General features: G+C 41.3%; 1 protein-coding gene and 1 long non-coding RNA gene across 2 annotated transcripts in view; one reads left to right on the top strand and one right to left on the bottom strand.

Annotated features, from left to right (window-relative positions):
• LOC117553230 (polypeptide N-acetylgalactosaminyltransferase 18-like) overlaps positions 1-14,179 on the top strand; it is a 347,581-nt gene that overhangs the window by 277,290 nt on the left and 56,112 nt on the right. The gene's annotated exons all lie outside the window — the stretch shown is intronic.
• LOC117553232 lies at positions 6-563 on the bottom strand. Its single transcript, XR_004570098.1, has 3 exons — positions 421-563; positions 269-332; positions 6-65 (listed from the first exon to the last, which is right to left on the bottom strand). It is a non-coding gene; the product is annotated as an uncharacterized LOC117553232 (long non-coding RNA).

Genomic DNA, 14,179 nt, shown 5'->3' with positions numbered 1-14,179 from the left:
GTTTTGCCTTTCCCTTCTCCAAGTGGATCCAAGAAGAGGGTTTTCTTCTCATGGGGGTACATTACCTTTTATTATTCACATGGAAACACAACATGCATTAGGCAGGAACCATACATTACGCAGGTACGATGTAGGGTATTGTTTAGATTTGATCAATAATAAGTGACAGCATGTATGTGTGGCCCGGTTATCTTGCAAATCACTAATTATATATGGTGTATACAGCACTAGATACAGATTGGAGCTTAAAATATGCTCCTATTCTCACCACCAACATCCAATGATGGTTCTCGTTCACAATTCCCACGATGACTGTGTGCCATTGGATCAACCTGAGAGTAGTTGCACAAGTATACATTCCTTGAAAAATGCACATTTGCAACATTTACAAAAGCAAAGTTATTCCAATCATGTACATACCCGGATTCTTCCAAATGTGTGTTTCCAGATGGCGGTCATAGCGTAGCTGTCAATAACAGCTGCTTGACCGTCATTGCGCTGGTTGATTTTTCTGGGTATGGTTCTAGGACTGGTACCAATAAATGGAGCAAGTTTCATGAATGTCACACTTTTATTTTGTAAGATAGCAAGGGGGGGCATATTGTGATGGCCAGGCCTGTCATATAATGCCCCCCCCCACCAAAAGAGGTTTCTATGAATCCCACCCTCAAGCATTTTTCAGGGTATGGTTCTAGGACTGGTACCAATAAATGGAGCAAGTTTCATGAATGTGACACTTTTATTTTGTAAGATAGCAAGGGGGGGCATATTGTGATGGCCAGGCCTGTCATATAATGCCCCCCCCACCAAAAGAGGTTTATATGAATCCCACCCTCAAGCATTTTTCAGGGTATGGTTCTAGGACTGGTACCAATAAATGGAGCAAGTTTCATGAATGTGACACTTTTATTTTGTAAGATAGCAAGGGGGGGCATATTGTGATGGCCAGGCCTGTCATATAATGCCCCCCCCACCAAAAGAGGTTTCTATGAATCCCACCCTCAAGCATTTTTCAGGGTATGGTTCTAGGACTGGTACCAATAAATGGAGCAAGTTTCATGAATGTGACACTTTTATTTTGTAAGATAGCAAGGGGGGGCATATTGTGATGGCCAGGCCTGTCATATAATGCCCCCCCCACCAAAAGAGGTTTATATGAATCCCACCCTCAAGCATTTTTCAGGGTATGGTTCTAGGACTGGTACCAATAAATGGAGCAAGTTTCATGAATGTGACACTTTTATTTTGTAAGATAGCAAGGGGGGGCATATTGTGATGGCCAGGCCTGTCATATAATGCCCCCCCCACCAAAAGAGGTTTCTATGAATCCCACCCTCAAGCATTTTTCAGGGTATGGTTCTAGGACTGGTACCAATAAATGGAGCAAGTTTCATGAATGTGACACTTTTATTTTGTAAGATAGCAAGGGGGGGCATATTGTGATGGCCAGGCCTGTCATATAATGCCCCCCCCCCACCAAAAGAGGTTTATATGAATCCCACCCTCAAGCATTTTTCAGGGTATGGTTCTAGGACTGGTACCAATAAATGGAGCAAGTTTCATGAATGTGACACTTTTATTTTGTAAGATAGCAAGGGGGGGCATATTGTGATGGCCAGGCCTGTCATAAAATGCCCCCCCCCCCCAAAAGAGGTTTTATGAATCCCACCCTCAAGCATTTTTCAGGGTATGGTTCTAGGACTGGTACCAATAAATGGAGCAAGTTTCATGAATGTGACACTTTATTTTGTAAGATAGCAAGGGGGGGCATATTGTGATGGCAGGCCTGTCATAATGCCCCCCCCCCCACCAAAAGAGGTTTATGAATCCCACCCTCAAGCATTTTTCAGGGTATGGTTCTAGGACTGGTACCAATAAATGGAGCAAGTTTCATGAATGTGACACTTTTATTTTGTAAGATAGCAAGGGGGGGCATATTGTGATGGCCAGGCCTGTCTATAATTCCCCCCCCCACCAAAAGAGGTTTCTATGAATCCCACCCTCAAGCATTTTTCAGGGTATGGTTCTAGGACTGGTACCAATAAATGGAGCAAGTTTCATGAATGTGACACTTTTATTTTGTAAGATAGCAAGGGGGGGCATATTGTGATGGCCAGGCCTGTCATATAATCCCCCCCCCCACCAAAAGAGGTTTCTATGAATCCCACCCTCAAGCATTTTTCAGGGTATGGTTCTAGGACTGGTACCAATAAATGGAGCAAGTTTCATGAATGTGACACTTTTATTTTGTAAGATAGCAAGGGGGGGCATATTGTGATGGCCAGGCCTGTCATAAATGCCCCCCCCCACCAAAGAGGTTTCTATGAAATCCCACCCTCAAGCATTTTTTCAGGGTATGTTCTAGGACTGGTAACAATAAATGGAGCAATGTTTCATGAATGTGACACTTTTATTTTTGTAAGATAGCAAGGGGGGCATATTGTGATGGCCAGGCCTGTCATATAATTCCCCCCCCCACCAAAGAGGTTTCTATGAATCCCACCCTCAAGCATTTTTCAGGGTATGGTTCTAGGACTGGTACCAATAAATGGAGCAAGTTTCATGAATGTGACACTTTTATTTTGTAAGATAGCAAGGGGGGGCATATTGTGATGGCCAGGCCTGTCATATAATGCCCCCCCCCACCAAAAGAGGTTTCTATGAATCCCACCCTCAAGCATTTTTCAGGGTATGGTTCTAGGACTGATACCAATAAATGGAGCAAGTTTCATGAATGTCACACTTTTATTTTGTACGCATAGCATATATGCTGACAAAGACTATGTAACATTTGTAAACATATTTAGATTATTAGATGACAACTATGTAAAATTAAACAATACATTTTAAAGCACGTTTATACAGACAGGACGTAACAATAATGATAAAAAAAAACATTTAAAAAAACAAACTGAAAAGGAAGTGACGAACGAATTTCGACACCTCAAATACGGAGCGAAAAGTTAAACCAGAAGAATCAAGACTATGAGCTACCACTAAACAACTCACAGTCTGAAAATTACCATTAATAAAAACCCTGAACGTTTACTTTTTTTTAAAACGTTTTAAGGTGTAAACCTATGGTGTTAACGTGTCATTTAGAGGTGAAACGTGTCATTTAGAAATGCGCGTTCCCGTGACAAGGGGGGCATTTCATGACGGGGAGGCATAATGTGACACAACACCGGTCTTGAGGGGGTCCCTCGTTTACGGCATCGTCCTTTGTGTCTATATCCAGGCATGATGTTTTCTCTTGGTGTTCTGTGGCTTACTTACAGCTTACAGCGTAGCTTGTAGCGTAGCTTGTGCAGACTAGCTTGCGGCTAGCGTAGCTTGTGGCTTGTAGCGTAGCTTGTGGCTGTTTTATAGCTTGTAACTGTTGCTTGTAGTGGTGATAGGATTAGCAGTATCTAGTCGATCTAGTTGATCTTGTCGATCTCGTCAATACTCCCAGGGCCGCGACGTGGACGCTCCTTTCATGACCCGGGGCTAGGATCAATCAATGGAGGCACAGGATAGATCTGCTGGGTTGATAGATGATACATAAAGGTAAAAAGAGACCTAGAGCTTCACATGGCTCTGACAACTTTTTAGCCTCAACAACATCCGAGGGAAACATCAGGCTTAGATGGAGATGCTAAAGCTAACTTTACTATTTTAAAGGTTTATGACAATTAATTGTACGGTGGCCCTGAAGTGCAAGACACTACAGCATTTCACAAAACACAACAGCATTTCAGAAAACACCACAGCATTTCACAAAACACTACAGCATTTCAGAAAACACCACAGCATTTCACATTGGACGGAAAGGGTATTCCTTTAGGGAGAACACTTCTTGTTTGTGATTGGACAGAGCCAGCCATAGAAGCACTGCTGTGATTGGTTGTTTTTGCTGCCAGTCAAGAAATGACGCTTCGTGATTGGCCCAACACATCAGCCGTTAGCTGCTAGCACACACTCAGAGCTCACAGCTCCTCATATCTGTTCAGAAACTGGACAAAAGTTCAACATATACAAAACACAGACTGTCTATGTCATGGTGAATACAGTCGCTGCTTTATTTATGTCTGTATGACGTTGTTGTGAGTGTGGACGGAGCAGCTACAGGTTAGTTTAGCCTGATCGATCCGATTCCAATAGGATTTACATGGAGATACGGCCCGCCCCCTCTCCAGCGTCTTGTTTGAATGACAGGAGTAAACACAGAATTAATGCTTTATTAATTCATGGTTTTTAAGGGGCTTATCTCCATGTAAATACTATGGTAGACCACCCAATATTCGCATCGCTCTAATCGCTCGAGTTTCACCGCGGCTGTCAGCTGTGTTTGCTCCTGTCATTCAAACAAGAGGCGCTGACAGGGGCGGGGCGTATCTCCAAGTAAATCCTATGGGAGATACCAACTACAACAAAATGAACATATTTGACCGTGATTTAATTGTAATACACGTTTCAAAGTGATGCCGAAGTAACTACATACTGATAACGGTTAGTAAAAACCATGAATTAACGCTTTGACAAGTCTGCAGATAAGACGGCAGGCGAAAAGCTTATTAAATGCGTGTTTTCTGAATGGAATCGGATCCATCAGGCTAAACTAACCTGTAGCTGCTCCGTCCACACTCACAACAATGTCATACAGACATAAATAAAGCAGCGACTGTATTCACCAAGACACAGACAGTCTGTGGTTTGTACATGTTTAACTTTTGTCCAGTTTCTGAACAGATATGAGGAGCTGTGAGCTCTGAATGTGTGCTAACGGCTGATGTTGGGACATATTTCGCTGTCGGGTGTTGACCAATCACGAAGCGTCATTTCTTGACTGGCAGCAAAAACAACCAATCACAGCAGTGCTTCTCTGGCTGGCTCTGTCCAATCACAAACAAGAACTGTTCTCCCTAAAGCCCCTGTCACACTGTCCCGAAATTGACACCCGATGGACACACGAATATGGAATTGTGAATTTCGCACGAAGATGGCCCCGAACCACACACGAAGGCAACATTTACATTACATTTAAGACATACAACTGCAATGAAAGTACCAAAAACAATTATGTTACAGTACTATGATACTGTACTGATATCTTCAGACTTTGTTCTTTACTTTATCCGTCTTTATATGTAGAAAATATTACGTTTTCTCCGTAATGTTGTTTCCATAACAACAACAACTTCCTGTCAACTGTCCTTCAAAAATATATTATATCCTTTTTAGTTTCACAGAACACAAATTGGGTTATTTACATAATATATTTACATGATTTTGTTGTGCAATAAAACAACCCGATGGACACACGATAAAGGAAATGTTCAAATTCGGCTGTGATCGTAGCAACATCGGGCCATTCGTGAGGGCATCTTAAGCCATCGTATGACTGCCGTGGAGTTTCTCAGGCTCCGGCAGCAACTTCGTGAGCGGTGGCAAAATCTTTGGCATGCCAAAAAATTGCCGAAGGACCTTGCGAAGGTTCATTTTCGTGTTGAATTCGTGTGTCAATTTTGCCCTTCGTAAGGCCATCGTGAGGGCATCTTGTTATCATCGGTGCCATCGGGCATTCGCCCCGATCAGAGTGAGGGTGAATGCACCGATGATAATACGAAGATGACACGATTTGACAAGATGCCCTCACGAGTGCCTTACGAAGTTGCCGCTCAAGAAGTTGCTGCCGGAGCCTGAGAAACTCCACCGGCGGTCATACGATGGCTTGGATGCCCTCACGAATGGCCCGATGTTGCTACGATCACAGCCGAATTTGAACATTTCCTTTATCGTGTGTCCATCGGGTGTCAATTTCGGGACAGTGTGACAGGGCCTTTAAGGAATACCCTTTCCGTCCAATGTGAAATGCTGTGGTGTTTTCTGAAATGCTGTAGTGTTTTGTGAAATGCTGTGGTGTTTTCTGAAATGCTGTAGTGTCTTGTGAAATGCTGTAGTGTTTTGTGAAATGCTGTAGTGTTTTGTGAAATGCTGTTGTGTTTTGTGAAATGCTGTGGTGTTTTGCACTTCAGGGCCACCGTATAATTGAGCTGATGTTTTGAATGTGAATCTTTATCCAAAAACTTGTTTAGTAAGAATTGCATTTAAAAAAAATAATTTAGAAGCATGTTTTGATTCTCATTGCAGGAAGAAGCAGGACATGGAAATACATGTGTTTATAAAATAGTAAATAAGATATACAGTATATATTTATACAGTATACAGTTAGGCCTTACCTAATCATAGAATATACATACACATGCAAATGTATGTGCCTCCGCTACACACATATGTTAATACTTGTGAGATCTAATTAGCCCTCAGAGCCAAACTCTACTACATTTAAAGATGTACTGTACATACTTTCTATGAGCGAGAGTAGCCCACTGCATCATCAATGTACTGTTAGCATAATTAAAGAGGAATATGATGAGTATCCAACACATGGTGTAAACCCCTTGTCACTAATTATCTGTCCCGGAGAGTCAGTGCTCTGTAGAGGGAGTCACTCTATGTATGTCTAAGTTTAGCATTATAATTGGTCACCAGTTCTCGCAGCAGTCAGTTGTCTGTCAACGTGCAGCATACTTTCAGCAAGTTGTAGAAAAGCAAATATTCCATACAAATGTATTTTTTAGTTATTTAAAGGAGACCTATCATGCTATATTTAAATGATATAGTGTATGACCATACCTATATAAGGTATATTTATACATTTTATTTTTCAAAATACCAAACAGATCATTTTTTAGCCATGCCTCGTTTCGCTCATTTTCGCTCTTTTCCAAGCCTGTCTTTGAAAATTCTGAGCAGCAGCTGACCACGCCCCTGCAGAAGAGGGGGGCATGAGCCGGTGAGAGTCACGTTAACATGCTTGCTGTGATTACGAGTGTGGAATAAACATGTCATCTCAGAGCAATGCATGTGTTCAAGCGTATTATCAATTTGATCCAGAGACTGACCCTGAAGCAGCGGAGGTTTTGGTGGAGGTGCAAAGATCTCGGTTTGCAGCAGGACGTTTCTGAATGGTTAGTTGACAAGCTGTTGTTCCTATTTATTTTACTCTGTTACGATGCTTGCTACTTATTCCGTTCATATTTTGGCTAATTAGCAAGAATGCTATGTGTACAGTTTATAACTTAGAGCTTGTAACGCAAAAACAGCGATACATATATATATTTATAAAGGGAGACATTATTTTCAGCATATATACAATGGCCTCATTGCGTTTATTAATAGTTTACAGCCCTTTTCTTCCAACATCGTGCAACAACCGTTGGAAAGTTCAATAACTTAGGGTGATAAAAAGTATAACTCCAACAACACCTCAGTTGTCAGCAGTGTGTGTAGTTTCATGTGTTTTTAAAAGCTCAGTTATTGACTTCTTTCTACAGGTGTACATGTGCAAATTGCGCCACGATGCCTTCTGAACGGAGAATGTGTGCTGCATGGAGATACCACAGGTAACATTTTTGATAGCTTCACTAAGTTGTCTGTTTAGAGAATACATTTTTAACATGTCATTCAATATATCTTTATCACACTAGGTGTCAAGACGGATGCAGGAACTTGAGGACTCTATAACCTGTATGGTGGACCATCCTGGATTGGAGCCTGTGTGCCTGAATGTGTTCTCCCTGCAGAATGCATTGAATATTTACAGAGCTGAACATGGTGGACTACAGTTGAGGCAAATAGAGCAGTGAGTGGTTTGTTTCTTTTGACTGAAATTGTAAAAACGAATGCTATATTGTTCATGGAAATAAATACTGGTGTATATGGGCTTTATGCAATCTTTCATTGTACATGTACTAATTATATATATATATATTATTACACAGCAATGGCATAACACACCCATGTGTACGACAAAAAAAAGTCCACACACACCTTAGCTTTTGAAATCAGAATATTCTTTACCCATCCAAACATGAATAATCACGACACATTTGATATCAACTCTGAACTTGTATTGTCAAAATGAACGGTTCTTTGAACCCATAAAAAAAAAAACGAAATGTACTTGTATTTTGTATAAATTACACTAAATATTTTTTTTAATGATTTCAGGCGTCACAGGTATCTAGCCTACAGAAGCTTTGTGAGCTGGTGCTGGGGCTTCCTTGGACGCAGGAATCAGAGTGGTGATTCCGGCCTGCGTTGTCCTCAAGGAGGCAGGAGTTTCCTGAATCCGCAAAATGTCTATGTGTGGGTTCAGACAGGCAGCCCAAATTGAACCGTGTAGCATACCCGGCGATGACCTCGTCCCTGTCAGGTCCGCTCATAATGGTTGCAGGGGTCCACAAAGACTTGGTCGAAGATGAGGTCCATCAAGTTGGCCACGTAGCCTGTGCAAATGTTAAAAAAAAGCACAACAAAAATGTGGTTTTAGATTAGTATATGCATGTAAAAAACTGAAAGTTCTTCTAATTTTATATTTGTAAATAGTTGTATAATAAATATTTTAAACACTTACGGAATGTGGGGTCAGTCTTTACTGTTTTGGCTCTGCATTCTCCTTCCTGGCCTTTGGGAACTGCAGTTATACAGAGGGTTTCCAGGGGATGTAGTGGCTTGTGCACGCTCAGCGTTTTCATTGTAGTGCAGGGCTGCCAGGTACAGTCTTTCATTTCCGCCATGAGAAAAAAAAATGTAAATAATAGCAAAGGATGTACAAATTGTCACTAATTAGTAAGTATGTGAGGTGCTGGCCTGTAAAGAAGAAAACATAGTTGGAACAAAATCATCTCAATTTAGTATTCAGGATGAGAAAATACTATTTGGATAAATATAGTCTGAAATCCCAAAAGATGGGGCTTAAAACTCTCTATTTAGCAAAGCTCTTTGCTTAGCCTTTTCCAATCTGAGTTAGTTTTGAACCGTAACGTGCATGCTGTGTTTCTGACTCAATACAGATGATGTGTTGGAGAGGGGCTGAGCTCAGTAGACTGACTGTAATGAGTGCTAGCCACTAATTAGCCTGTTGCTAGGTAAGGCCTCGTCAACAACAACATACCAACGGGGCTTTAGCTCCGTTTTACTCGTGGTGTGTGTCCGTCCCCCCTCGCATACATACACACAGTGTTGTATCCTCACACACCCCCATTTATATTCATGTGCGCAAACAAGTAAACACACAAAAGCTTTTACATATAACGCTGCAAAAAAACGGCATGTCTCATTAGCGTAGCGTAGCTTACAGATCGATGATATCTGATCGTTCTTACAGACTACAATCACAAAAGCTTTTACATATAACGCTGCAAAAAACGGCACTTACCTACAGAAGATTACGTTTGTGATTATAACTTACTCAATATGATTTTAGAGGATACAAAATACTAATAAATAGGAGAATAAATACTTGTGTTATCGGCTAGGGCGTGGCTTTACAGCCTTCACACAGATCGCCATTACGGCAGTATGTCTGAACATGTTAGCAAATGCCTGATAATTAAAATAAAAGACAAAGCAAAGACTGCGGAGCGTACAATATAAAATGTTACAAAAACATATAAACACCTAACCGATTACTATTTGGGTTTGAGGCGACATTGATACGGCAAAGCTACATGCTACATGCTACATACTACAAGCTAGAGATAGCTTTATCAGGAAAAACACCGCTAAATAAAAACTTACAGCTTCAAAATTGGATGTGTCCTCACTGGCCTGCTCCCGGATGGTTGGTATTGATCCCGGCAATGCACGTGGCCGTGGCTCATTCCCCTGATAGGTGGAGAGTTGACCAATAAGCGGAGCACGTCTCTTTGTGACGTAGGAAAGTGTTGAAATCTGGATCCGTTTTTTTCAGATCCGTTTCAGCCACTTTTTTAGAGATTTGGCGAAGGAGGAAAATAGAGAGGGTTGTGTTTTCTGACACTTGGTGAGTTCCCTGGAACACCGGGGACACATATTCATGTATAAAAGACGTCCAAAGGTGCATTTTGCATGATAGGTCCCCTTTAAATGCCGAAGAGGTCTATGAAAAACTCTGTGAGGAACAAAACGAGAAATAAATGATGGGGTTCATTTGAAACTCATGCAGGAAGTGAGTAAGACAATACTTATTCCTCAGAATGGGGAGGAGTCGCATTGGAATCTCAGCACGTAAAAGGAATCTGATTTGTGCCCCAGGTGTGGCGCTGCTAATGATTGGTTTGTGGCCGGATCAATACATTTGGAAAATGAGACCCTTGATGCTATTTACAAACAGGGCGGCATTATGTGTGTGTGTGTGTGTGTGTGTGTGTGTGTGTGTGTGTTGTGTGGTGTGTGTGTGTGGTGTTGTGTGTGTGTGTGTGGTGTGTGTGTGTTGTGTGTGTGGTGTGGTGTGTGTGTGTGTGGTGTGTTGTGTGTGTGTGGTGTGTGTGTGGTGTGTGTGTGGTGTGTGGGTGTGTGTTGTGTGTGTGTGTGTGTGTGTGTGTGTGTGTGTGTGTGTGTGTGTGTGGTGTGTGTGTGTGTGTGTGTGAGTGAGTGAGTGTGAGTGAGTGTGTGAGTGAGTGAGTGAGTGAGTGAGTGAGTGAGTGAGTGAGTGAGTGAGTGAGTGAGTGAGTGAGTGAGTGAGTGAGTGATGAGATGTGCTGTTGCAGATTGGAGCTTTTAATTGAATGTAGAGAGTAAAAGTTATCTCCGGTAAAGTAATATAATTGTGTTAAGTGTGCACTTAAGATAGAAATGAACAAGCTTCAATTAATTTGTAAAAAGGCTGAACAGCCAGGCCTTGATAAGAAAAAGCCTGGTAGCAGAACACGTTTATTTTATGATTAAACGCCAAGAACACAGGCTTCAACAAAAGTGACTTTTCTTTACTTCAAATAGACATTGATTTATAACCTGATAAAAATTGGTAATGAATCAGTGATTTGAGTTATTTTACTAAGGAGACGGTTTGAAACAAAGTAAATACAAACCAATTACTAATCTTTTTTAACTTTTTAAAATTAAAACCACTGTGCTTCTGTCAGAGAAAAGTAATTGCTGCTGGCTTTTCAAAAACGTGTATGCTTACAATATTGATCAGTGGGGGCTTGTGTTGATTCAGCAGAACAGAATCATCCCGTGGAATTAATTGCCATCTTACCTATTTAAAGAATCTTATTCCAAGGTAAACATTATGAAATGTGAACGCCTTTCATTTTAAATAGAAAATGTGTAGGCAGCAAAAGCCGAAGGAGAATGTTCAGAGTCATTAATAGCAGGTGCTTTTGAAACAGAGATATTGAATTGGCTGTCTTAGCATTGAAGTAATCCATTTTCAAAATGACTTTCTGTGAGCGTATTAAAACTGTGACCGATCTGAGTGTGCGATATCGTAATGAGCTCTCCCCCCCACGTGTGTCTGTGAGATGAATAGTATTATGAAAAAGAGAGAGGATTTTTATAAGGCAGTTTCTGTTCTGGATCTATAAAGAATACAACGTTTATTTCTGTAGCTACCCTCATGTCTGCTTTTTCTGTTATTAGATCAGTATTTTTTTAATATGACAATTATTTCTCAAACTGAAAGTTCTTTCCCAGCTTTGGAATTTCTCTGCAAGGGCCAGATAAGTGAGAATCATTTTATGGCGCATTTCCACTACACGGCCTCGCTCGGCCTCGCTCGGTATGGCTAGGCCTCGTTAAGCCTCGTTAGGACCGGCTCACTTTATGCTGCGTTTCCATTACAGTTTAGGAACTGTGGCAGTAACTATAGTAACGCAGTGTAGGTGGAGCCGTGACGTCATCTTCAATGAGAGCCCCAGAAAAACAACACAGCCGTTAGCTCTTAGCACTCAGAGCTCACAGCTCTTCATATCTGTTCAGAAACTAGACAAAAGTTAAACAAGTACAAACCACAGACTGCCTGTGTCATGGCGAATACAGTCGCTGGTTTATTTATGTCTGTATAGGCCGTTGTTGTGACTGAGTGTGGACGGTCGGAACATATACTGCGTTAGCTTAGCCGATCTCCATTTAGAAAACACGCATTGCAAAAGGTTTTTCGCCTGCCGTCTGTCTGCAGACTTGTCAAAGCATTAATTCATGGTTTCTACTAACCGGTATCAGTATGTTGTTACTTCGGCATCATTTTGAAACGTGTATTACAATTAAATCACGGTCAAATATGTTCATCTTGTTGTAGTTGTAGCCCCCTTGCCAGCGATTCTCTCTCTAGTTTAGCATACTCAGCCCGACTCAGCATGGTTGTTGGCCCGGAATGAACCTCGATTTTATGGGGCCAGAAAAACTGTGAAATAGTACCCGCTAGCCGGAACTATGCCAAGTGGCCCCGCACGGCTCGGCGCGCTTAAAGTGATCTCCGCACTATAGTGGAAATGCGCCATTATTGACTTCAGATATCATCATATACAAATGTGATCATAAACCAACACCATTTTTTAAGATTTTGGCGGACCAACTCCAGCTTGCGCAGTGCAGATCAGGCAGTCACAGTCATCACCTGATCGTTCTAAAACCTGATTGGTTCTACACATGTGCGAATACACCGCTAGTTCCCATGATGCTGTATCTCCAAGCAATTTACGGTTTATCTGTAATGTTATCTTTGGTTTGATCCTTATTCAAATAAATACTTTCTCTCTTGTTGGAAGAATGTCTAAAATATGGAGCTAATTTCATAATTTATTTAAAAAGAAAAGCTAGTTAAATGCTTGCATAGCTTATGTGTTCGGGTCTCCCGTGACCCGTTTCAAGTTAAAATTATATAATCACTACGCTCTAGTTTTTTTGATCGGAACAAGGCTTCCTTCATGATATCCTTTCATTTGGTGTTCGGGTCTGGGAAGACAGCAGCATTGTTGTGGGTGACACGGGGTCAAATTTTGCCCAATCAAGATTCATCTTTCATTTTAGACGCCCCACCCCCTTCATTCACTGTAACAATAATTTTTCCGCAACATGCACCTGGTCTCCCATCCATCTGGCCCCCCTCCCCCCACGGGAACTCCACCTTTCTCAAAGAATATGTACTAGGGGTGTAACGGTATCCGTATTCGTCCCGTAACGTCACGGTTCGGACGTCACGGTTCGGTAAATGCAGTCACACGACGAATACACCTTTTTTTTTACAAGTGGGAAAACAGTCTGTCATTCAGGGCAGTATCCACTACACTATATATAATCCAGGGGGCGGTATTGCGCCTAAAAGCTGTTTGTCAGCTGCCCTTAAACAACAAATGAAGAAGAAGAATAAAACACAACAAAACGAACAAAATACAAGAAGAAGAAAAGTTAGTATGGCGATTTCAGATAACACACAGGAGCTAGAACCCACCTGCTTCTTTTAAATCAGCTGTGTGGGAACATTTTGGGTTCCCTGTGGACTACAATAACGATGGAGTGCGAGGACGGTGTGTGAACTCACCATTACACCCCTAATATGTACTAACACTTGAACCTGAACACACAGATGCACGCACACATCCGCACACAAGTACGCACATAAGTATGCACGCACACACACCACACACACACACACACCACACACACACACACACACACACACACACACACTTCATCTTGTGGGGGCGTGGCATGAACAACGTTGTCCAACAAAAGCTTGTTTTTTTTACCTTTTTCTAGCATGAATCTATATGGGTCAATTTTGACCCGTAACACCACAGAGGTTACTGTAGTTAATAATATAATAAACTTTTTTATTAATATTAGTCTGTTATCGTCAGATAACATAATTATCCACTGTCTTCACTCTAGACCAGGGCCGGACTGGGACAATAAGTCAGGCCGGGAATATACACACCCAGCCAGGCCACTACCAGTTTTTTGTGCCATTTTGCTGGATTTATTTGTCAATTTACAGCGTTGCTGCCCATAGTCTAAATCTACTACCCAAAAATAAACATATGGACATGGGTTACTATTTAAAAAAATGTGCAAATCTATTTAGGAACCTATGTGAACATATTTTAAGTGGGGGTGGACCTCAAATCCTCTAGGGGGGTCTGGGGGCATGCACCCCCGGTAAGATTTTTTTTTTAAATGTTGGACTTAAATGCATAAATCCGGTGCACTTTGAGGGGGAAATAAAGAGACTACACCCATATGAAACATAACTGTATACATTTAAATAATCATTAAATCATAAGTACATGGCCATAACCAAAACATACCATATCCAATATGAAAAAACATTGAAACTTGTTTATTTATTTGTTTTTGGTTTCATTATAGT

This window comes from Gymnodraco acuticeps, unplaced genomic scaffold (genome assembly GCF_902827175.1).
Source record: "Gymnodraco acuticeps unplaced genomic scaffold, fGymAcu1.1, whole genome shotgun sequence".
NCBI classification, from domain to species: domain Eukaryota; kingdom Metazoa; phylum Chordata; class Actinopteri; order Perciformes; family Bathydraconidae; genus Gymnodraco; species Gymnodraco acuticeps.
This window is presented reverse-complemented; position numbering and strand designations above follow the sequence as displayed.